The sequence below is a fragment of the Felis catus genome, chromosome B3, assembly GCF_018350175.1.
Source record: "Felis catus isolate Fca126 chromosome B3, F.catus_Fca126_mat1.0, whole genome shotgun sequence".
Lineage (NCBI taxonomy): Eukaryota > Metazoa > Chordata > Mammalia > Carnivora > Felidae > Felis > Felis catus.
This window is the reverse complement of record NC_058373.1, coordinates 30,129,172-30,153,217: the sequence shown is the minus strand read 5'-3', so window position 1 is coordinate 30,153,217 and position 24,046 is coordinate 30,129,172. Positions and strand designations below refer to the sequence as shown.

Here is a 24,046-nt window from a genome sequence, read left to right as displayed (position 1 = left end):
GGTCAACGCAATACTGAAAATGAACAAAGAAAATGAACAGTTAGAGTACTCACACCACCTGATTTCAAGACTTAATGTAAAGGGTACAGTAATCAAGACACAGTGGTATTGGCAAAAGAATAAACACATAAATTAACAGAATGGAGAGTCCATGCAATAAGTGAACAAAATAAATCCACACAAATATAGTCAACTGGTCTTTGACAAAAAAGCAAAGACAGTTCAATGGAGAAACGATAGTCTTTTCAATAAATGAGGCAACAGGTGAACATTTGCAAGAAGTGAACCTAGGCACAGGCCTTATGATTTATACAACAATTAATGCAAAGTGGATTGTTGGCCTAAATTTAAAATGTAAAACTATATTGAAGAACATATAGGAGAAAACTGATATGAATCTTGGGTTTGGCAGTGAGTTTTAAAATACATTAGTAATGTGATCCATGCAAGAAAAAAATGGGTGAAGTTGGGCTTAGTTAAAATTGAAAACTTCTTCTCAATGCAAGATACTGTTGAGAGAATAAAAAGACAAGCCACAGTTGGGGAGAAAATATTTGCAAAACACATATGATAAAGGACTTGTATCCAAAATATGTAGAAAACTCTTAAAACTCAGCAATAAACAAATCAACTCAATCAAAAAATGGACAAAAAATTTGAAGAGACACTTCATCAAAGAAGATATATAGATGGCAAGTAAGCATATAAAAGGTTAAAACAATAATGAGATACCATTACATACTATTAGAATGGCTAAAATTCCAAACACTGACAAAAGCAAATTTTGACAAGGATGTGGAGGAACGGTAATTTTCATTCCTTGCTGGTGAGAGTGCAAAATAGTATGGCTAATTGTTGCCTGCAAAGCTAAATGTGGTCTCACCATGTAAATCAGCAAACACCTTCCTAAGTAGTCACACAACTAATTTGAAAACTTACAACCAAACCTGCATGCAAACGTTTATAGTAGCTTTGTTCATAATCTCCCCCGCTAAACCAGAAGCAGCCAAGATATCCTTCAGTAGGTTGAATGAATAAACTTTGGTATATCCATAAGTGGAATATTATTCGGTGATAAAAAAGAACTATCAAACCATGGAAAGATATAGATGAATCTTAAATGCATGCTGCTGAGTTAAAGAAGTCAGTCTGAAAATTCTACATACTGTGTAAGTCCCATTATATGGCATTCTGGAAAAGGCAAAAATAAGAGTCAGTTAAAGGATAAGTAGTTGCCAGAAGCCAAGGGGAGTAACAAGTTGTGGGGAAGGTTGGTTAGGTGAAATGCAGGGGCTTTTTTAGGATAGTGAAAGTATTTTGTATAATGCTGTAATGATGAATATAGGACATTAAGTATTTGTTAAAATCTGTGGAACTTTATGGCAGAAAGAGTGGATATTAATATATACTAATTTTAAAAACCTCATTTAGGAAGTCAGGGATCTCAGGGTAGAATGTAAAGTGTGACAAAAGAATGTAAATGTATTACAAATATATTAATGTCACTGAAGAGGGTGTAGGAATGAGGTACTGATCTAAGTAATTTGGGAAATGAGTAGAATCTGTAAGACTAAAAGCAAAAGGAACTGTATATGTAAACACTGTACTCTCTTACAGGGGGACAGGGTATATGGGTTAACAATTCTGCAGCTGCTATACATGTTTCTGCTATTGTAGTGGGGTTACAGTAAGCAAGGGGAAGAAGCTAATATGATCCATGTGATAATGGACTGGAGTTGGAGACTTAGTATGAACTCATGTTTAGCTTAATATAGATGCAGGTGATTGCATATAAAAATGTTTATAGATAATGTGTATATACACAGGTTAGTAAACATAGTTAGATTGCTCTGTCAGCTGAGAGGGTCTAGAAGCAATGAAACCCCAGTAGCAATGACCACACCTTGTGCCCAGATCTTGGTTTCTAATACCATTATCCTATAAGAGGAATGAAAGTTTCTTGGAGAAGTGACTAATTCTTGTGTTGGGGCAGGAAATACATAGGGTGAGCCCAGAGCATCTTGTAGTGCCCAAAACTAACAAAGTGCTTTAAATACACATACACACACACACACACACACACACACACACACACACACGGTAACAGGAGTATGCCATAGGGATAGAAGAGCTAACTAAAAGATCTCCCAACATGCAAAACTGGAACACTGTGAGCAATAAAATAAATAAAATAGTGTTGGGTTAAAAGCCAAAATATAAAGAAATATTCATATATCCATACTGATATAAACAAACAATTGATGTTGACCCCAAGGGAGAATAGGCACATCTCCCATGCAGAAGAATTTCAGTACTTTATTTAGATACTCCACCTGCAAGGAAGTGTAACTCCCCATCTCTCAAGTTGAACTGTTGATAGTGACTTTTCTCCAAAGAGTACAATATCATGGAAAAACCTGACAAACACTGCCTCGTGCCAGGTTATCAAGGTCACCATCAATAGTGATAAGTCATGTTGATAAGTTGTATCCTTGATAGGATAAAAATGATACTTTACCTGTGCTGTTTTCCTCCCTCCCAACACATTATCCCAGTCTAATCATGAGAAATCAAATCACAATTCTCTGAAATATCTGAACAGTAATCTTTAAAACTGTCAAGGTCATTGTAGTAGGTTAAATGGTAATATCCCCCCAAAAGTATGCCCATGTCCTAACCTCCAGAACCTCTCTCTCTTGGACACAGAGTCTTTGCAGATGTATTTAAGAATCTTGAGAGATCATCCTGGATTATCAGATTATCTGGATTATTTAGTAGGCTCTAAATCCAATGACATGTCCCTCATAAAACAGGGAAGGCACAGACACAGAAGAGACAGAAGCAGAGACTGGAGTGATGTACCTGTAAGCCAAGGGATGCCTATGGCCACCAGAAGCTGGAGGAGACAAGGAATGGTTCTAAGACTTTTCAGAGAGTGTGGCCCTACTGAAATCTTGATTTTAGAGTTTATGACTCCTAAAACTGAAAGAGAATAAACTTCTGGTTTCCAGGATAGTTAATATACCTGAAACTGTTATACCAGTTTCAGGTGTACATTATAGTGATTCATCAACTTTGCATTACTCAGTGCTCATTATGATAACTGTGCTTTAATCACCTTTACCTGTTTCACCCATCCCCACCCCCACCTCCCCTCAGGTAACTATCAGTTTGTTCTCTACAGTTAAGACTCTCTTTTTTGGTTAGTTTCTTTTATTCTTCATTCATTTGTTTTGTTTCTTAAATTCTACATGAGTGAAATCATATGGTATTTGTCTTTCTCTGATATATTTCACTTAGCATTATACCCTCTAGATCTATCCATGTTGTTGCAAATGGCAAGATCTCATTCTGTTTTATGGCTGAGTAGTATTCCATTGTGTGTGTGTGTGTGTGTGTGTGTGTGTGTGTGTGTGTGTGCGCGCGTGTGCACGCATGTGCACCTCCCGCCCGCCCCCCCCCCCCCAACATCTTTATCCATATATCTGTGGATGGACACTTGGGTTGCTTCCATATCTTGGCTGTTGTAAATAGTGTTGCAATAAACATAGGTGTGCATATATATTTTTGAATTCGTGTTTTCATTTTCTTTGGGTAAATACCCAGTGGTGGAGTTACTGGGTCACATGGTAAATTCCTGTTTTGTTTTGTTTTTTAATTTTATTTTTCATGTTTATTTATTTATTTTTGAGAGAGAGAGCATGAGCAGGGGAGGAGCAGAGAGAGAGGGAGAGAGAGAATCCCAAGCAGGTGGACATTGCCAGCGCAGAGCCCAATGCGGGACTCTATATCATGAACCGTGCGATCATGACCTGAACTGAAATCAGGACTCATCTGGACGCTCAACCAACTGAGCCACCTGGGTGACCCTTTGGGATTTTTTTTAAAAGACCTTAAGTTTGTCTAATTTGTTACAGCAGCTACAGTAAATTAATACATTCATCAAAGACAAGGAAGCTCTGAGAAACTGTCACAAGCAAGAATAGCTTAACAATACTTAATTACTAAGTGTAGTATGATATTCTGGATGGGATCCTCACACAGAAATTGGACATTGGAGGAAAACTGAGGATATCTAAATAAAGTATGAACTTTTGTTAATAATAATTTATTTGTATTGGTTCATTAGTTGTGACAAATGAGGGCAGGGGAAGAGAAAAAAAGTGTGACAATGTATCACACTAATACAAGCTGTTAAGAGAAATTGGGTGTGGGATACATAGGAACTCGAGCTATCCTCACAGTTTGTGTACACATCTAAAACTGTTACAAAATAAAAGATATAGTAAAAAAGAAAAGGAAAAGGTACCTTTTCTAGGAATAAAATGACCTCAGAATATCCACCCCCAGAGCAAGTGTTTCCTAACTTTTGCAACTATGTTTTGGGGGAGGTTTGTCTATTTTACAGGTCTCCTCTGTTCTTTAAGCAGTGTGTAGTCAGCCTTGCTGTTCAAGGCAGATAAGCCGTTGGGGAAACAGATGTATTCAGGTACAGAGGAAATCAGGGCAAGTCACAACACATTCTAAACAAAGTAGCACTTTGGCTTTCTTACTGCTTTCTTTGCTTCCTGAGTAATTCAGTCCAGAAATCATAGGATGGGGCCTAGAAACATAGGTGCCTGTGCTAGGACTCCTTGGAGAAATGGCTGATTCTAGGGCTGGGGTAGAGAAAGAAAAAGACAAGATATGCTGGAAACAAGAAAGTAAGGAATCGCTCAAAGAGGTATTATATCTAAAGGATACAGAAGTGACCTTGAAGGAGCAAGCACTCACTGGCCAATTTTTGAACAGTTTGAACATCAAATAATACTCATTATCAAATTATAGCCCACTGAATAAAATAGGAATTCATGAGTTTGCAGTGACATAATAAATGAATGGAGAGAAGAAAAGGAAGAATGGAATTAGAAAAATCAGTTTGGGAACCAGTATAGTTATCCATGGATAATCAGTTATCCATGAAATGTCAGTAGATGCCAAAACTAATGGGTGAAAGTTTAATAAGGAATGCTGTTTATGTAGTCTCAAAATGTCTCCTCACAAAATATCTATTACTTACAAAGGAAAGAAAAGGAACTTCACAGAAGGAAACCTGGCAGATTCTAACCTTAATCGGGTGATGAAAGCTAATGTTAATAGTAATGGGACAAAATAAAATAAAGCACTGCCTGATAGGATGCAGTGTGAGGACCAGGGCATCATTTCTATGATTCATCTACCAAAATCTATATAACCTAAATCTAATCTTGATGAAACAGCAGAGAATCCCAAATTGAGAGACTTTTTAGAAGATACCTGGCCTGTAACTTACAAAATTTTAAAGATCATGAAAGTAAAGGAAAAACTTGATAACTAACCGTTTCAGGGTTAAAGAGATTATAGAAACATGACAATTAAATGCAACCCATGATACTAGATCTGTTCCCTTTGCTACAAAAGACATTAGTGAGATGACTGGTGAAACTTAAATAGGGCTTAGAGATTACCTGGTATCATTGTTGATTTGTTGATTTTGACGATTGTATCATGGTTATTTGGGAGAATGTCTTCATTAAAGGAATTACAAACCTAAGTTTTCAGGGATGATGGGACATAATGTCAGCAATTTACTCTCAAATGATTAAAAAAAAGATTCTTCATACTATTCTTGAACTTTTCTGTAAGTTTGAAATTATGTTTAAGATTTTAAGTTTATCTTTAAAATTTTTAAATAAAAGACACTATGGGGGTGAGAGGATGAGAGGGAGAATGTATTCAGAATAGCTCTGATCAACTAAAGATCCCCAGACCTTGAGGAAAATTGGATACATTAAAGGGAAAGACTAAGATCAAATATTAATGCTAGGAGAAAGAGTTCGTGGAAAGAATTTTTTCATAATGAAAAAATAATCTTGTAAATAGTCTTGGAAACTTTGTATTGAGTGCATTTGGTATTAATGTTTTCCTTGACTTGCCTCATTGCCAAAGGTGGGAGTGGAAGTTCAGCTCCTTGCTGGGTCATGCTGGGGGGGGGGGGGGGCAGGGGGGATGGGTAGGGAAAGAAAGGAAAAGAAGTGCCAACTGTTACCACTTTGTATCGTCTTGTCCTGTCTAGGTGTTGCCTGGAAGGGTTGACATTTAGCTCCCTGTGGGCCCTGCTAACACCAGAGAAGCACATAGGAGGGACAGTCAAGAACATTGACTGAGGAGAAACTACCAATAATGAGGAAAAGGGTGAATCTTATGATGGAATTTAGACTATACCATTCTGCTATCCTAGGCTATGATCCTTGACCTCTTAAGGCATATGGTCTCCTTATACTTTTTGAATTAAGAATTTTAGAAAGGATAATTTTAAAGGACCAGTCAACCCATTGTATTCCACCTAGCAATCAGTATCTAAGTAAGAAATATGATAAGGGAGTTATTGGGTCTTCTCAATGTTGGAGTTAACATATCAAAGAATGGAAGCTGTAGGACTGTTTCTTCATTAATAAATTCAGTCAAAGGGTAGATTTATGGTTGTGATCAACCTGAAATAACTGTTTTTTAATTTCAAAAAAATTGCTGAAAATGACTGTTGTCTCCTATGTTGCTAGTTACATATATAACCATTAGTAAACCAACAGTACAGCTTTGGTCTGTATTAGTCTAGTTTAAAATTGAAGATAGCTAGAATCTTCAACAATTACAGTAGTACAGTTGTTAAACTATTTTAAAATGGCTGAGTTTTCTTCATTTAAAAGTTGAAAGCCTAAAACGTAACAATAAGACTAACATCTACCTCTTTGAAAACCATGTGATGAAGAGTACCTTAACATTTTTTGAATACAGTGCTATGTTCTTTGGATGAGGGAAGAATTGATTAAAATACCTGGGGCGTCTGGGTGGCTCAGTGGGTTAAGTGTCTGACTCTTGATTTTGGCTCAGGTCATGATCTCAAGGTTTGTGGGATCGAGCACTACCTGTGACTGCACAGAGCCTGGTTGGGATTCTTTCTCTCCCTTTCTCTCTCTCTCTCTCTCTCTCTCTCTCTCTCTCTCAAAATAAATAAACGTTTAAAAAAAGGAATTGATTAAAGTACCTGTAATACATTAGTTTCAATAAATATTTGATGTGAAATGAATGTTGAATAATCCTAAAAAGATTGGAAACTATTGGCATTAATTTCTCTTTGAGTGAGAAGTAAATGTCTTGCCTATATTACTCAATTCCTGTTCTCTACTTAATAGAGAATTTGGGATGTAATGTAAATGAAAGCTACCCGTGTTAATCTTGGATTAAAATCACACAGTAAGGAGGAAACCTAATCATTAAATAGCAAAATCAATTTCATTTTCTTTGCTGCAGTTTAAAAAATGTAGCATACATTATTACATAGCTGCAGTGATCACTGCCCACTTTTATTATTTATTTATTTAAAAAAAATTTTAGTGTTCATTTCTTGAGGCGGGGGGGAGGGGCAGAGAGAGAGGGAGACACAGAACCCAAAGCAGGCTCCAGGCTCTGAGCTGTCAGCACAGAGCCCGTTGGGGGGCTCGAACTCACGAGTTGTGAAATCATGACCTGGGCCGAAGCCGAAGTCACACACTTAACCAACTGAGCCACCCAGGTGCCCCAGTCACTACCCACTTTTAAAAGGGACTCTTGAAATCTATTACCATTTGAAAAACTCAGATACTAAATCCACTATGCTGCCAGTAGCTGGGGGCGAACTGAGAGTGACTGGCATGGTACATTGCCTAGTATAATTCATACGAGAAATCCTTTTCAGCTCATAGATTTTTAAAAATATTGTTAAGTCCTGTGGCTGGCAGAAAAATAGAAAATTCTGCCTGTTTTTAGCAGAATTCCTCCTTTGCAACCAATTTTCTTTTTATTCAAGCTATCTTCTCCCAACTCCACCCTAAGCCAAGATTGATACATCTGAACTTCTAAAATCTGAATTCTTTGCTTTGGCCCATACAGATGTACAGATGTCTTGGTTATAGGAAATGAGAGTTATGTCATGTACTGATTTCCTGTAGGAGCTGAAATATAGCAAAGTAGGACAGTGTGCAATGTATGAAGAAGAATATAGCAGATAAGTTTTTGTTTTCCAAGAAAAGACTTCTTTATCTTAAGAGGTCAATCATCAAAGTACTCAAAGGAAAAGAGGCAGCAAGTACTCTTCTGCTAAATTTTGTGCTAGGATTCTTTGTGATTTTCAGCTAGGTGACCTACTTTAAATATTCTGCGATTGTCCCAGTTTGTGATTAAGATATTGGTAAACAAAAGTTGTGCAAAACTTATGAGGACATCTGTATAATCTATCAAATTTTGTTTTTATTTAAAGGCATAGTTGAGAAAAAGAGGGTAACCTTTAATCATTAAATATTAATAAATCAGCAACTCTAGGGTTTTAAAAAATTTTTAATTGAAGGACCATTTTTTCCTTTAATCATCTTAATTCAATCCATTTGTTTTCCTTACAAATAATAATTACCTGAAACAGCACAGAAACAAAATAAGGGCCAGGAATACAGGGCATATTTTGGGAGGATATCACCATCCAACCTACTGCAATTGCTTTGTTGCACTTTGCAGATAACTACGTTTTTTACAAATTGAAGGTTTGTGACACCTTGCATTAAGCAAGTCCATCGTAGCCATTTTTCCAACAGCATTTGTTCACTTCCTGTCTCTGTGTCACATTTTATTTATTCTTGCAATATTTCGAACTTTTTCATTATTATATTTGTTATGGTGATCTGTGATCAGTTGTTACAACTTGTTGAAACTTCAGATGATGGTTAGCCTTTTCTAGCAATAAGGTATTATTCGTTTTTAGACATAATGCCATTGCACACTTAATAGACTATATAGTATTGGGTAAACCTAACTTTTTTATGCACTGGGAAACCAAAAAAGTCACTTGACTTGCTTTTTTGTGATATTTATTGCTTTTTTGTGATATTTGGTCAGCACCAAACCCACATTATTTCCGAAGTATGCCTGTAATTGAAATTTGGGGTATACTTAGTTTTGTCAATGCCATTGGCTATAGTGATACCCACAAATATTTGTTTATCTGTTGTAATTCAAAAAGCATGGATTCTTAGAATCCAGTGAATTTTGTAAAGCAGTAGCACTGGGACCTTTGAGGTAAAAACCTAGTCCATTCCTTTTTTTTTCATCCTATCCTCAGATTTCATGTGCCTACAGATTTTGTTTTTAAAATTAAATTTAATTGTTTTTAAGCAAGTTTATTTAAACAACAAGGTACTTGACTTGAAGGGAAAACTATCTAGGATTCTGCTCAGGTTATGATCTCATGGTTCATGAGATTGAGCCTGACATCAGGCTCTGCTCTGACAGCATGGAGCCTGCTTCAGATTCTCTTCTCCTCTCTCAAAATAAATAAATGAACTTAAAAAAAATATTGTCCTACATGTAACATGTACAAAAAAGTTATAAAATTGTCCTTGGTTTTATAACAGCAAGTGAAATAAATTAAAATTCTCCAATAAAACAAAGTACAGAATGATTTTATGTTCTTTTATTGTTAAAGAGTAAGAGCAAAATAACTGGAATATAAAGATAAGAGATGAATGAGCATGCCACTAATGGAGAAAGGAGGTATTTTCACGGGACCAGTATTTTCCCTTATCCCATCTCCATTTGATGTTACTCAAAACATACCATTGGCCATTTAGTTCAAAACATGCAGTATGCTTGTGCACATACACAGTTACTTTATGTACAGTAAAGAAATGGGGAAGGGGAAAATGAAAGAATAGAGAAAACTATACTAGGATGTGGTGGAACCAAATTGAGATTTTCTTTTCTTTTTTTTTAAATTTTTATGTTTATTTATTTTTTAATTTTTTTTTAACATTTATTTATTTTTGAGACAGAGAGAGACAGAGCATGAACAGGGGAGGGACAGAGAGAGAGGGAGACACAGAATCGGAAGCAGGCTCCAGGCTCTGAGCCATCAGCCCAGAGCCCGATGCGGGGCTTGAACTCACGGACCACGAGATTGTGACCTGAGCTGAAGTCGGACGCTTAACTGACTGAGCCACCCAGGCGCCCTATATGTTTATTTTTGAGAACGAGAGAGACAGAGTTATAGAGGGGGAGGAGCAGAGAGAGAGGGAGACACAGAATCTGAAGCAGGCTCCAGGCTCTGAGCTGTCAGCACAGAGCCCAATGTGGGGCTCAAACCCATTAACTGTGAGATCCTGACCTGAGCCAAAGTCAGAGGCTTAACCGACTGAACCACCCAGGTACCCCTCAAATTGCAGTTTTGTAATGGAGAGTGTCTTCTTGGTCTGGAGGAACAGAGTTCTGGAGTAAAGTAGCAGGTTCCCTTTTTTGTAGATGCCTCCTGTCTGCTGCTGGAACACACCAATTGTATCTTCATCCTCCATTTACAACAGTGTAGGTGTGTTTGTTTTGTTGATTGGCTGCCCATCAGATCAGAATCTGATCTGCCTCAATGACACACCCTGTTGTTTACAATAGGCTTTCATTAGTTTACTAAGTGGTATATGCCTCTTAATCTTACACTGTGCCACACAACCATCCTGGCCTATCACCTTCAAATATGATCGTTGTTCTCATTCTTGACTCTTTCCTTGGGCTTTTTGTCAGCCATGGCAAGTACCAGAGTCTCCCCAGATGCTGCTTCACAAAAGAGGTACCGGGTCCACACCAAGAGAGAGCATACAAGCAACACCACAAGAGTGGCAGAAGGAGGCAGCTGCGGTGGAGCGTGCCTATAGATTTTAAAGAGCTGTAGGGACATCCTACTACACTAAAAGTATTTTCACCTGCTTGACCTGGGACTATTTGATAGGGTGATTGATTGAATTGCTCCAAGAAGAATGAGCTGTTATCTCAGCTAAAGTGACACAGGCTTTAGTGAAGAGGCAGTCACAGCTGTTAGTAACACATTACTTAGCTTTATGATTAATAGAAGTTTATAAGAACATACATTTTTTTTAATTTGCAGCTTGGAGTGATTTTGAAATTAGAATATTTTACTTCTGTTACCATTTGAAGTGGTGAAAACATTGATTTTCAGTAGCTACTGTGAAATATATGCTTATTTCTGTGAATGGCAGTAGTACTTGCCCATTGTATCCATCAAATCAGGTGCTCCAAGGAACACTCACATTCTGTGTGTATCCTGAGACATAACTTTAGCGAATCATACTGAAATCTTCCAAATTGAATTTGATATCCTAATAGTGAATGACAGTGGAACATGATCTGGACCTTTTGGATTTGCATTATTTACAGCTGATTACTTCTGATTAAGCCCAATTTGGTCATTTTAGACCAAGTTGAAATTTTTATCTTTTTTTTTTTTTTCAACGTTTATTTATTTTTGAGACAGAGAGACAGAGCATGGACGGGGGAGGGGCAGAGAGAGAGGGAGACACAGAATCAGAAACAGGCTCCAGGCTCTGAGCCATCAGCCCAGAGCCTGATGCGGGGCTCGAACTCACGGGCCGCGAGCTCGTGACCTGGCTGAAGTCGGACGCTTAACCGACTGCGCCACCCAGGCGCCCCGAAATTTTTATCTTTGACATCAGAATGTGACAGTGATTGATATCCTGGAGGCATTCTCTATGCTGTAGTTAGTACTTGGTGATTTGGGTCAGAGTTCAAAGTATGCGTGTGTGTGTGTGTGTGTGTGTGTGTGAGAGAGAGAGAGAGAGAGAGAGAGAGAGAGAGAGAGAGAGAATCCCTCCCTCCATTCTACTCTTTATCCCTGTCTACCTTCCTTTTTTATTTTCTTCCCTCTTTATTATATTTCTCCCTTACTCATGACATTTAGATTTTCCTCTTACTCCCCAATGGCCCATTTACTCCACCCCTTACCCCTTCTTAATTTTTTTATTGTGGTAAAATACATTTAGCATAAATTTTACCATCGTAACCATTTTAGGTGTATAGTTGGCATTATATACATTCATAATGTGGAACCATCAGCACCTTCCATCTCTGTAACTCTTTTCATGTTGTAGAACTGCTTTGTACTTACTAAACAGTAACTCTCTGCTGGAGTGATGACAATACTGACTCCATCTTTGGTCTTTCATCTTGTTTACGTCTGCTCTGTGACCTCTCTTGGGGCTACGTGTCCCAGGCCCTTTGGAGATTAGTATACATGCCTTAAAAATTCCCACCACATCTGGAATGTGGGAAGGCTTTACTCTGGTGCTCTGTAAATTTGTTAAAGATAAAATAGTTTTTCCCTTTCCTGACACACAGATGTCATCACAAGGTCTGTCAGGTGCATGCAAACCTTCTGAAATGCACATGAACCCTTGACTTCACTACAGTGTCTCCAGGGTCCCCTTGCTGTATAGAATCTGTAGGCTGAGGTCCAGACTTTTTGGGAAATAACTGCAGCTCTGGATCATCATCTGCCCAATCCTCCCTGTCAGTAAGTTACCCTGCATAGAACTCTGTGGGAATTGTATGCATTGCCTGCTTTGTTTTTTTGGTCCCCAAATGCCTTCTCATTTTGGAGGATACTTTATGTAGTCCCTCTTCCACCTTCTAATACCATTCCCCTTGACATCCAGCATTCTTCTTTCTGTCTCTATGATTCTGTCTACTTTAAGCACCTTGTATAAATGGAATTGTGCAATATTTGTCTTTTTGTGATTGGCTCATTTCACTTAAGATAATGTCTTCAGGGTTGTTCATCTGTGTTGGTAGCATATGGCAGAATTTCCTTCCTTTTTGTGGCTGAATACTATTCCACTGTATTCATTTGCCTGTCAACGGACACTTGAGTGGCTTTCACAATTTATCATTGGTGAGTCGTGCTGCTGTAAATTGTCATTGTACCAGTATCTCTTCAAGACATTGCTTTCTCTTCTTTTGGGTATATAGTCAGAAGTAAATTGCTGGATAATATGCTAATTCTATTTTTAATTTTGAAGGAATCACTGTTCTGTTTTCCATAGCAGCATGTACCATTTTAAATTACTACCAGCAGTGCACAAATGTTCCAGTTTTTTCACATCATCACCAGAACTTATTCCTTCCTTCCTTCCTTCCTTCCTTCCTTCCTTCCTTCCTTCCTTCCTTCCTCCCTCCCTCCCTCCCTCCCTCCCTCCCTCTCTCTCTCTCTCTCTTTCTTTCTCTCTCATAGTAGCCATCTTAATGGGTGTGAAGTGGTATCTCATTGTCGTTTTGATTTGCATTTTCATAATAATCAGTGATGATAACTTATTTTCATGTACTTACTGGCCGTCTGTATATCTTTGGGGAAATGTCTAGTCAAGTCCTTTGCCCAGTTTTGAATTGGGTTATTTCTTTTTGTTGAGTTTTAGGAGTTCTCTATGTATTATGATGTTAATCCCTTACCAGATATATCGTTCACAAATATTTTCTCCAATGTTGCGACTTTGTGCATAGTGTGTTTTGCTGCACAACAGTTTTAAAATTTTCATGAAGTCCAATTCATTGTTTTCACTTTGTTACCTGTGCCTTTGATGTTATATCTAAGAAATCAGTGGCAAATCCAATGTTGTGAAGCCTTTAACCTATGTTTTCTTTTGAGAATTTTATAGGTTTAGGCTTTACATTTAGGTCTTTGACCTATTTTGAGTTAGGTTTTGTCTATAGTGTTAGGTAAAGCTCCATCTTCATTCTTTTGTATGTAGATATCCGGTTTTCCTAGCACCATTTTTTGAAAAGACTTTCCTTTGTCCGTTGAATAGTCTTGGCACCCTTGTCAAAAATTATTTGACCATTTATGTGGAACTTTATTTCTGGGCTCTCTATTCTGTTGCCGTTCTTTTTTTTTTTTTTTTTTTTTTAATTTATAGTGTTTTGAAGTCATTAAGTATTAGTTCTCCAGTTTTATTCTTCTTTTTCGTGCTTGTTTTGGCTGTTTAGGGTCCCTTGAAATCTGATACAAATTTTAGGATGAATTTTTCTGTTTCTACAAAAGATACCATTGAGATATTGATAGGATTGCTTTGATTATCTGTGGATCACTTTGAGTTTAATGGATATCATAACAACAGATGATCAAAGCAATCCTATCAATATCTCAATGATATCCCTTCCCCCCACTGCTCACACATGTGTGTAACTCTCTCCCTAAAATAAAAAAAAAATTAAAATAGCTCCTCATTGTAAACGTATCGTTTATGACTTTTATTTTTATAACATTGACAAATAATTTATTGCTTACTTCAGGTATGCCAAATTCTTTGTAGGAGAAATACCCACTGTTGAAGTTTTAGCTGTTAAAGCTATATATGCAAATAAAACGGGAAGAGAAACATTCTGTTCTTTCTTTTTAAAAACAAATATTGATTTATTTGAAACTGGGTGGCTACAACTATAAAGCATAAGCTCATTCTTACTATTCTAACATTTTGGTTTCTTATTGGATGTTCCTCCTTTAGAAAATAACTGTGAGGTAAGTCTGATCTGCTGAAAATTTTCAGTTCTATTTATGACCTAATGATGCTTTATGCGGTGTTCTCCTGGAATTTACTGGCCTACAGTCTTGATGTGTAGTTTTTTGTATTAAGATGAGTCAGTTTTCAGCATTAATAATTCCATGGTAAGCTACATGGAGAATAGTTTCTGCTTAAATGAAACTATTAAAACTAATGAAACTATTGTCTACAGATCTAATAAAAGTGAAGACACATCAGTTCTTAATATAACACTCTGTAGAGATTCTCTTGACTTAGAACTGTCATTTTTCTCTTCCTTAGTATTGGCTACTATGTTTTGTTGTATATACATACTGCTTATTTTGATACAACACTCTTATAGGTTAGGAAATATACAACTTAGTACAAATTTAGAAAACAGGCCATTGAAATTATCATTTATCAGAAATATTTCTGACCATCGGTGTTGCCTCTGTATGTATGAGCCATAAGGTAACCCTGAAAAGTATTTATAAGCTCAATCAAGGTTATTAAAGTCAGAGGAAACTTAATATTCAATGCTTCTACTCTTTTATTTCTCACTTGATTTAACTTAGAAGTGCTTTAGGACCTTGGCCTACTTTAGTACTGTTCATTTATTGGTAGTTAATTATTAAGTGATTAATTGGGATTTGGTGTCAACAATTCTGTGTTAACCAGTTTGTTTATCATATCCTACTTTTCAGTTTGTGGATATATAATTGCATCAAGGCACCAATTTTATTTTGTAAAGCATTTTTTCCTTAGTGAGGTGTAAATGTAAGGTACAGTTAGTTTACTTCTCCATAGCCATGAAAGAACCAGGGCCAAATGCAGAAACTCATCTAACTATGTTTAGCATCCATACTAGACATTAATAGTGTTTAATTTTTAATTCATATTGTTGATGTGCCAGATGGCATATATCTTTATGCATGATACATAACTAAGTTTCCTCCCAAGACTTAATAGAACCATTGCATTTATTTTTATTTATTTTTTTCAGTGCATTTTTAATGCATGTGTTTATACTGTTTTATACATTTCACTGTGCTTTCATATTGTTTATATTTCTCTTATCTTCAGAACAACCCTGAGAAATTAATAAACATTACCTCTAAGTAATTGAGTTTCATCAAGATTGTTTTGTGTAGACAGAAATTCAGGTCTCTTGATTTTTTGTTAATCCTCTTTCTGGTCCTCTACAAAGAGAACAGTAAAACATCTCATGATAGTGGATGTCAAACTACTATACTAGTAGTTCCTTATTTGTACAGCATTGGCAAGTGTTAGAGCACTTTTTGTTATATTGCTTTTATAAAGAAAATTAGCAAAGTGGAGTTCTTGTGTTATTATACATATTATTGTTTCCTTTATTAGATTCATACATTAATTAGATACAAAGTACCTCTGTATGCTAGGTACTGGATTGCTTACCGAAGTACGAAAATAGTCTCTGCCTTCAAAGAGGATCAGGCCATAAGGCACTGTTGGATGACTTAACAGCTTGTGGGAAATGTATTACAAGCTGTTTGCTGAGGGCACTGAAAAACATTTTTGTTTTTCCTGTTAAAGAGGTAAAGATGTGACTTTGCACTATCCTTTTTCCTGCCTTGAATACAAAGAGAATGTCAGCATCTATTACAAGTGGCTTTGAAGCAACAAGTCAACACACTTAATGGAGGAAAAAGATAGAGACTTTGTCTTTGATGATCTTCTTGAGTCTCAGTAATGACCCTAGACTAGTACTTCTAGACTTCTTATCTGGGGGAAAAAAGTTAATGCCATATTTGTTTAAGTCACACACAAGTCAGATTTTCAATTACTTATAGTAAAATATTTTTTCTCTCCTTCTGTCTCTGTCTCTCTTGACTTTTTTTTTTTAACTTTCCTTTAATGGAAATTTAGCATACACACTAAAGTAATGATAGTATAATGAATCTGCATCACTCAGCTACATTAGTAATCAGTATTTGGCCAACCTTGTACGTTCTTGTACTTCCTCCCTTACCAAGTTAAGGAATTCTATAATAGAAGTATGTGAAGATATTATGGAAGCACAGGGAATATAGTGACTAACTTGGCCTGAAGTGGAAGTAGAGGCTAATCAGGAAAGTCTTCATAAAGGAAGTGACATCAGCAGAGGCTTTAAGGGCAGGTAAAGAATGGAAGAAAGAGCATTGTTAGTGGCATTTCTAACATGTATAAAGGGTCTTTAAAAAACATGATATATTCAAAGAATGGAAAATAGATTATTGTGGCTATAGAGTTTATGAGAGATGAGTGACAGTAGATGAATCTACAGGGATGATTTGGTGCCAGAAAAAGCATTGTGTATCACAACCAAGAAATTTGAAACTCATTATATAGGTACCAAGAAGTGAAAGTATGATTAAGTCTTGGAAAAATAACACTGACTGTAATATAGCCTTTGATTTTGGAGTAGGGGATAGAGAAGATGGTAAAACTGTGCTAATGGTTCAAATGATAGAAAGGCATTTAGTGATAATTGTAGTGGGCTTGGGTCAGGGAGAGATCAACTTTAAGAGCTATTTTAGAGGATGAAACAACATGATTTGGTGCCTGGCTGGGATATGGAGAAAGGAGTCAGAGTTGCAGTGACTTGAGTAGTGACATACCAGAAGGCAGGTTTGGGATAAGCACAGAAGATGAACTTGGTCTGTTAAGTTTGAAGTGCTGATAGTACATTCAGGTAGAGGTATCCAGTATGCCAAGTGGAAATATAGGAATGGACCTTAGGAGAGTGTCATACTAGAGAGTTCCACAACTTGTCTTTCCTGTCACATACACATATGTCATATGCCACAGGTGTATATACACATACACATTCATACACACACACACACACACACACACACACACACACACATGCTAGTTGATCCTCTTTATTCATGGCTTTCATTTTTGCAAATTTATCTGCTTGCTAAAGTTTATTTGCAACCCCCAAATCAATAATTATGGTGCTTTCACAGTCATTTGTAGATATACTCAAGAGCGGTGAAAAAGTGAATTACCTGGGGGCACCTGGCTGGCTCAGTCAGTGGAGTGTGTGGATTCTTGATCCTGTTCAAGCCCCACGTTAGGTACAGAGATGACTTAAAAAAAAAAAAATGAGTTGCCTGCTGTGTACATTTTTAGCTGAGGTTGAACAAGGTGACATTTGCCTTCTTGTTTTAACTCTCATACTGTAATCTAGTGTTCTTTTTGCAGTCTCCTTAGTGCCACATTTTTCATAATCTTTGTGCCTTTTTGAGGTGATTATGCTGTCCTCCAAATGTGCTGAAGTGATGTGTAGTGTTACTAAATACAACAGGGTTGTGATATGCCCTAGGGAGACTATATGTGTGTTAGATAAACTTTGTTCAGTCATGAATTATGCTGTTGAGTTCAATTTTAATGAATCAACAATATATATTAAATAAGATGTTTTTTACACAGAAATACACATAAAACAAACTTTGTGTAATGATCGGTCGGTGAAAATGTAATCAGAGGCTTATAAGAACTTAACCCTATATTTTTCATTTCCTGGAAGCAATAGAAGCACAGTATTCACTGATTCATTGTTTGTGGGAACTATAGAACATAACTACTACAAATTCTCACAAATATTGAGAATTGGCTGTGTATGTATATAAAATCTGCTATTTTTTTAGTGAATAATTTTTACATTTGTACAGTACAGACATTAGCCCCAATGTATGGGTAAGATTATGATCACAAGAAATATAGAACTCTCTCTTCTTGTTGAAAAATAAATACATACCAGACAAAAACAGTTTGCTGTTTTAGATCAGATAGATGAGTCTATATTCCTTCCCTAAGCCAGAGGGGTTTTTCATAAAATGGAGTATTGAAGAAATTCAGCTGACATTGGCTGACAGCATCTAAATGATCATCTGCAGCACACTTGAGCATACGTGGTTGTCATATTCTCGGGCTGCCAGCTTCTTTTATAGCTTGGTGTTACTCTCTTTAGCAAGCTTGCAACATTTTCAGTCCCTCTTCTCTGACAGAAATTTATTTTACAATGATGTTTATGTGTGAGGGGATTTCATAATCGAAGACGAGTGTTTGTGCGTTCATATCTGTCAGTTTGCTTGAATACAACATTCAAAAGGGTTTTTTAGCCTTGCATTCACGAATGTTGGTTCATTTCAGTAGGGGCATTTTAAAATGACAGGTATTATGTGAGAGTGAGAATTACCCATATCTTCTGACATAACATCAGTGTTATCTTGAGAATTAATATTCAGCTTTGTATCTCACTTTTTACTGTCTGCAAACCTGAAAGCAAGGAATTGGCATTTACAGAGTCAAGGACAAGAAGACATACAACTCCATGCAAATGACTTTTAACACTCCAAGTACTTCTGTGCTTTGTCAGCAGGTATCTGTTTTCTAATCATCTTTCTTTTTGATAAAGAAGATATGCCTTGGGTTGTTATTATCTTATGCAGCTATATAGTTAAATATATAAAATAAAAATGATACAGAACTCCATTTAGAGATGATTCAGTTTGGGTTGACTGATTTACTTGTGCTGCTTATGCTTCTAACTTGATCCCCTTCTGACTAATTGTGTGGCCTTCTAGCTAATGTATCAGAGTGAGTGTTCTCTATCTTCACTGCAAGCAGTAGATTTTGTCATTAAGTGTAGTTCAGGGATGACAATTATTTTTCCCTCTTCTTATTCTTGGTAGGTGACCTTAATCTTCACTTTTCATATGGGAATACCTCATAGATCTGTTCTTCGTCTGCGCTATCTATGACTAGTGTATTTAAGTTTCAAGATTGATATTCTTTAATTATCCTGCATTCAGAGAACAAAACATTTACAGTTGAATTCCTCTGTGAAATGAACATTAAGCTCACTATATTTTTCAGTTTCTTCTGCTGACTTGGAATAATCTAATGTTCTAATAATAAAGATTATTTAATAAGGTCGACTAGCTCTTGACCTACCTGAGTCTATGTTAGCTTATCCAATTTCAGCAAACTGTCATGCAATATAAAGATTATAACTTCAGGATTTTATATAAAGTTCTTCAGTACATGCTAATTAAGCATGAGTATTTTCTTAAACCTGTAAGATTACAGGGCATTAACTAAAAAATGAAAATATCTAAACTAATGTCTCTCTAATGCAAGTGTAAAGTAGTGTCTGTAAATGGCAACTATACTGTATAGTTTCAGAGAAAATTGTTTCAAAAGTCTGGTGATTTATCAGCTGTGGTCCCTAAACCTTTTTTTTTTTTAAAGGATGGTAACATTCACGAGTTTATATTTGGTGTGTACTATCCCTCCAGCTTTACTATACACATTTCACTTCTAAATGTGTTCATTTCCATCTCAATTTTTACTCAAATACTTTCATTTCTTCTCTTCAACACTCTGAACAATTACTCCTCAGATCAAGACCTTTTTTCTCCAAAGAAACACTGAAATCCATCTAGTTTCCCTTCTTGCTGGCTTTATATTTATAACTTACTTGCTGCTGTGTCATTAGTTTGCTTAGTTTCATTTTTGTTCAGTGTAACAAATATCTCCCGCTTGCTTGTTGTGGTGATGTGTGAGCTTGGCGGGTAGGGAAGCATGCTCTGAACAGGCTTCTCAGAGGAAGTGATCCTGGACCTGAATCTTAAGAACAAGTAGGAATTGCCTATGCGTGCAAAGGTTGTAAGGATATACTGGCAAAAGACCAGCGTGAGAACACATGAGATTCAGTGTGGCTGTGGTGTGATGAAGTGGGAGATAGGAAGTGAAGCTGAGGAGATAGGCATGAGCGAGGTCATTGAGTACTTCACATGCCACACTGTCCATTTATTCTGTGGGTGAACTTTAACTTCATTCTATGGATAAGTCTTTGAAAGGTGAATGATGTGGCGGGATTTTCATTTTAGAGGGATCATTTTGGCAGCAGTATAATAACTGACTCTGAAGTAGGATAAAAGTGGACTGGTTAGATAACTGAATTGGTTATATTAAGAGATAGTGACCTGGATTTGGGTACTATTGATTGGGATGGAGTTGAGAAAGTAGTCTTAGAAAGCATTTAGAGTAAGAATCAATGAGACTTGAAGGTGATTGGTGAAATGTAATTATTGCTGGACTTTTCATGTGTCTTAAGTGGCTATGGTGCTGTTAACCAGAACAGGGAATTTAAAGAAGGGATCAATTTTAGGAAGAGATGAAAAGCTCAGTTTTGAACATACTGAGTTTTTACCTATGGTATATTCAGGTGGAAACATCCAAAAAACCCAACAGGACATGGGGGTCTGAGGCTCAGGTGAAAGATCAAAATTAGGAGTTATCATGTGCAGGGTCCTCCTAGTCCTGCTGGGAACTCTGAGAATGTGGGCAAAAAAGCTGAACCCTAAGGAAAGAAGGAAAAAAATGGAACCCAAGATGGAAATGAGAAGGAAAAGCTCTATCTTGCCATAATTTCTCTTAAAGAAGGACAATTTGATCTTTTCTATATCCTCAGTAACACCTTGAATAGTATATTATGTAGAAGATACTCAGTAAATGTTTGCCACTTATTTTGTTGAACTGGAAAGCATCTCATTTACTTAGAGATTTATTTCATATTATATCTAATTTCATGACAAGAAATACTTTTTAAGTAATACTTTTTAAACATTCTAATTGCAGTACAATTAGCATACAGTGTTATATTAGTTTCAGGTATACATTGTAGTGATTTAACAATTCTGTGCATTACTCAGTGCTCATCATAAGTGTACCCTTAATCCCCATCACGAATTTTACCCATTCCCCCCTACCCACCTCCCTTTAGGGTAACCATCTGTTCTCTAGTTAAGAGTCTGTTTCTTGGATTGTCTCTTTTTCCCTTTGCTTGTTTTATTTCATAAATTTCACATGAGTGAAATCATATGACATTTGGCTCTGAGTGACTTATTTCACTTAGCTTTATACTCTAGATCCATCCATGTTGCTGCAGACAAGAATTTTATTTATTTATTTATTTATTTATTTATTTAATTTTATTTTTTTATGTTTTTTTTTTTTTTAGAGAAAGCACAAGCGGGAGAGGGAGGGAGGGAGGGAGGGAGGGAGGGAGGGAGGGAGAGAGAGAGAGAGAGAGAGAGAGAGAGAGAGAGAGAGAGAGAAAATCCTAGGCTTGGGACTTGATCTCATGATCCCAAGATCATGACCTGAGCTGAAATCAAGAATCAGATGCTTAACGGACTAAGCCACCCAGGCGCACCAGGAAATTTATTATTTAAAAAAAAATTTTTTTTCTTAATGTTTTTATTTATTTTTGAGACAGATTAAGTGACTTGATCAACTTTTTCACATTTATATAGAACTCCAAAATTCACTCTCTTAACTATCAGTAATGTTTGGGCCAAAAGACCATATGGAAGTCTCCTCTTTGTGTTCCGTTGTGAGAATTATTCTAACCCAAAGGCACTGCTATATACTAAATTTTGCATGGTCAGTCTTATGTATATTAGCATAATAATTGGACACCTCTGTTCCTGAGTAGACTAAGGCTTTACTTAATTCTTTTCATCTTTCTGGGCCAGTATTTCTTTATTTTTCTATTAGCAGTTTGGATTACATGGTTGCCAAGTTGCTTCAGGTTCTAAAATCTTGTAAATCCATTATTTTGAAAACTCAAAAACTGGTTCCTTGGAGTCTACTAACAGGTTTTAGAGATTCTCAGGATAGATGGCTGGGTTTAATGACTCAACTGAAATTATATGTAAAATATGATTCATGTATGTGCCTTTTTCAGGAGATGCAGTTCATAGCTTTCACTAGAGTCTCATAGTTGTATATATCCCACCGCTTACCCTTTACCCAGAAGATTAAGAACTTAGTTGTAGAAATATTTCTGCATAATGTAATGAACTACAGTACTTCATGCAATCCTATCCTGTGTAGTTATCTTTAACAAAGGTATTGTTCATTGAAAGTAATTTTTTGTGGTAAGGTTACTTTTCTGGCTACTTAAACAATAGTACTTTCTAAACTAAAATACCTCTTAGTTATGTCATCACTTAAAAACAAGTCCACTAAATAGAATGTGTAACAGTTTGACTCTGCCTAAAGGTATGTTAAAGAATGCTCAGTTTTAAAGTATGACTCAGATAACCTTCACTAATATGTATTTCCCACTTTCCATCTTCCTGTAGGAAAAGAATATTTGAAGTCCACTCCTAAGGAAAGAAAAGGAAGCAATGACATAATGCCTAGAGTTGGAACCAGTTAAACTGGGTTTGTACGTTTTCTTTTCATGATGTAACACATTTATTGCAGTGTTAAATCTCTTTTTATCAATGTCTTGTCTTATTCCAGCATCAAATCTTATAATTTTGAAACTTGCCTTGGTATGGAAGAGACAAAGATGACAAAGACATGCCCCTTTCAAAGTATTTGCCATGTTTCTGTGACTAGGAAAGACAGAATGCTAAATTGCTAGATAATAGTCTCATTTTCAGATGAGAAGCTCTGAGAGGTTTGGTAAATTGCTCGAGGTCTAAAGCTCTTAGATAGGCTGGGATTCAAATTCAGATTTGTTGACTCCAAACCTCATTTGCCTTCCATTAGGTCACAATGCCCCTCATTTTATTTCAGTTTAGTTGTTGCACAACTGCTGATAAATGAATTTGAGGACCAGGGCCCCATGCATTTAATTTCAGGAATTTTTCTGATAAAGTAAAAGGAGAAAAAAGCATTCTTTATTTCCCAGAAGTTAAAGAGATTAGAGAAGGGAACTAAGTATATGCCAGACCGTCAAAGGGCCTTTACATGAGCTAGCTCCTTTAATTCACAGTAACCAGGTGTGATATACTTGGTATTATTCCTATTTTAAAGATGAGACTGAGGATCAGAGAAATAAATAAATTGCCCAAGATCACATATCTAGTTAAGTAACAAAATCAGAATTGAAACCCTTTAATTTGGAAAGTTTAGATAGGGTTTGTATCATGCCTATTGACTTTATTTTTTTTATAAAGACTTTTTTTTTTTTAAGTTTATTTTGAGAGAGAGAGAGAGAGAGAGACAGCAGCGCACGCAGGAAAGGGCCAGAGAGAGAGGAAGGGGCAGAGAGAATCCCAAACAGAGTCCTCATGGTCAGTGCAGAGCCCAACACAGGTCTTGAACTCATGGACTCTAAGATCAGGACTTGAACCAAAATCAGAGTCGGACATTTAACCAACTCCACCACCCAGTCACCTGCCTGTTAACTTTGAATATCACACAAGCCAAATGAATAGCTGTACAGTTAAATCTGGAGCCCCTTTTGCTGTTTGTATCATTTTTTTTTTTTTAGTGTAATAATGATTTCAGGAATAGAATTTAGTGATTCATCACTTACATATAACACCTAGTACTCATCCCAACAAGTGTCCTCCTTAATGCCCCTTGCCCATTTAGCCCATCCTCCCCACCCAACACCCTTCCAGCAAACTTCAGTTTGTTCTTTGTAAGAGTCTCTTACGGTTTGTCTCCCTGTTTTTTGTTTTTGTTTTTGTTTTTGTTTTTGTTTTGCTTCCCTTCCTGTATATTCATCTGTTTTGTGTCTTAAATTCCACATATGAGTGAAATCATATTTGTCTTTCTCTGACTTATTT

The 24,046-nt window shown here is 36.5% G+C and overlaps 1 protein-coding gene across 7 annotated transcripts in view; it reads left to right on the top strand.

Annotated features, from left to right (window-relative positions):
- PEAK1 (pseudopodium enriched atypical kinase 1) overlaps positions 1-24,046 on the top strand; it is a 303,506-nt gene that overhangs the window by 97,824 nt on the left and 181,636 nt on the right. For 4 of the 7 annotated variants that reach the window (XM_019832022.3, XM_019832021.3, XM_045058996.1 and 1 more), the window contains one exon: positions 22,604-22,685. The gene's annotated coding sequence lies outside the window, so the exon portion shown is untranslated. Of the gene's footprint in view, positions 1-16,426; positions 18,829-22,603; positions 22,690-24,046 lie in introns of those variants that run through there. The other 3 variants (XM_045058999.1, XM_011282984.4, XM_045058998.1) reach the window with 2 other exon arrangements.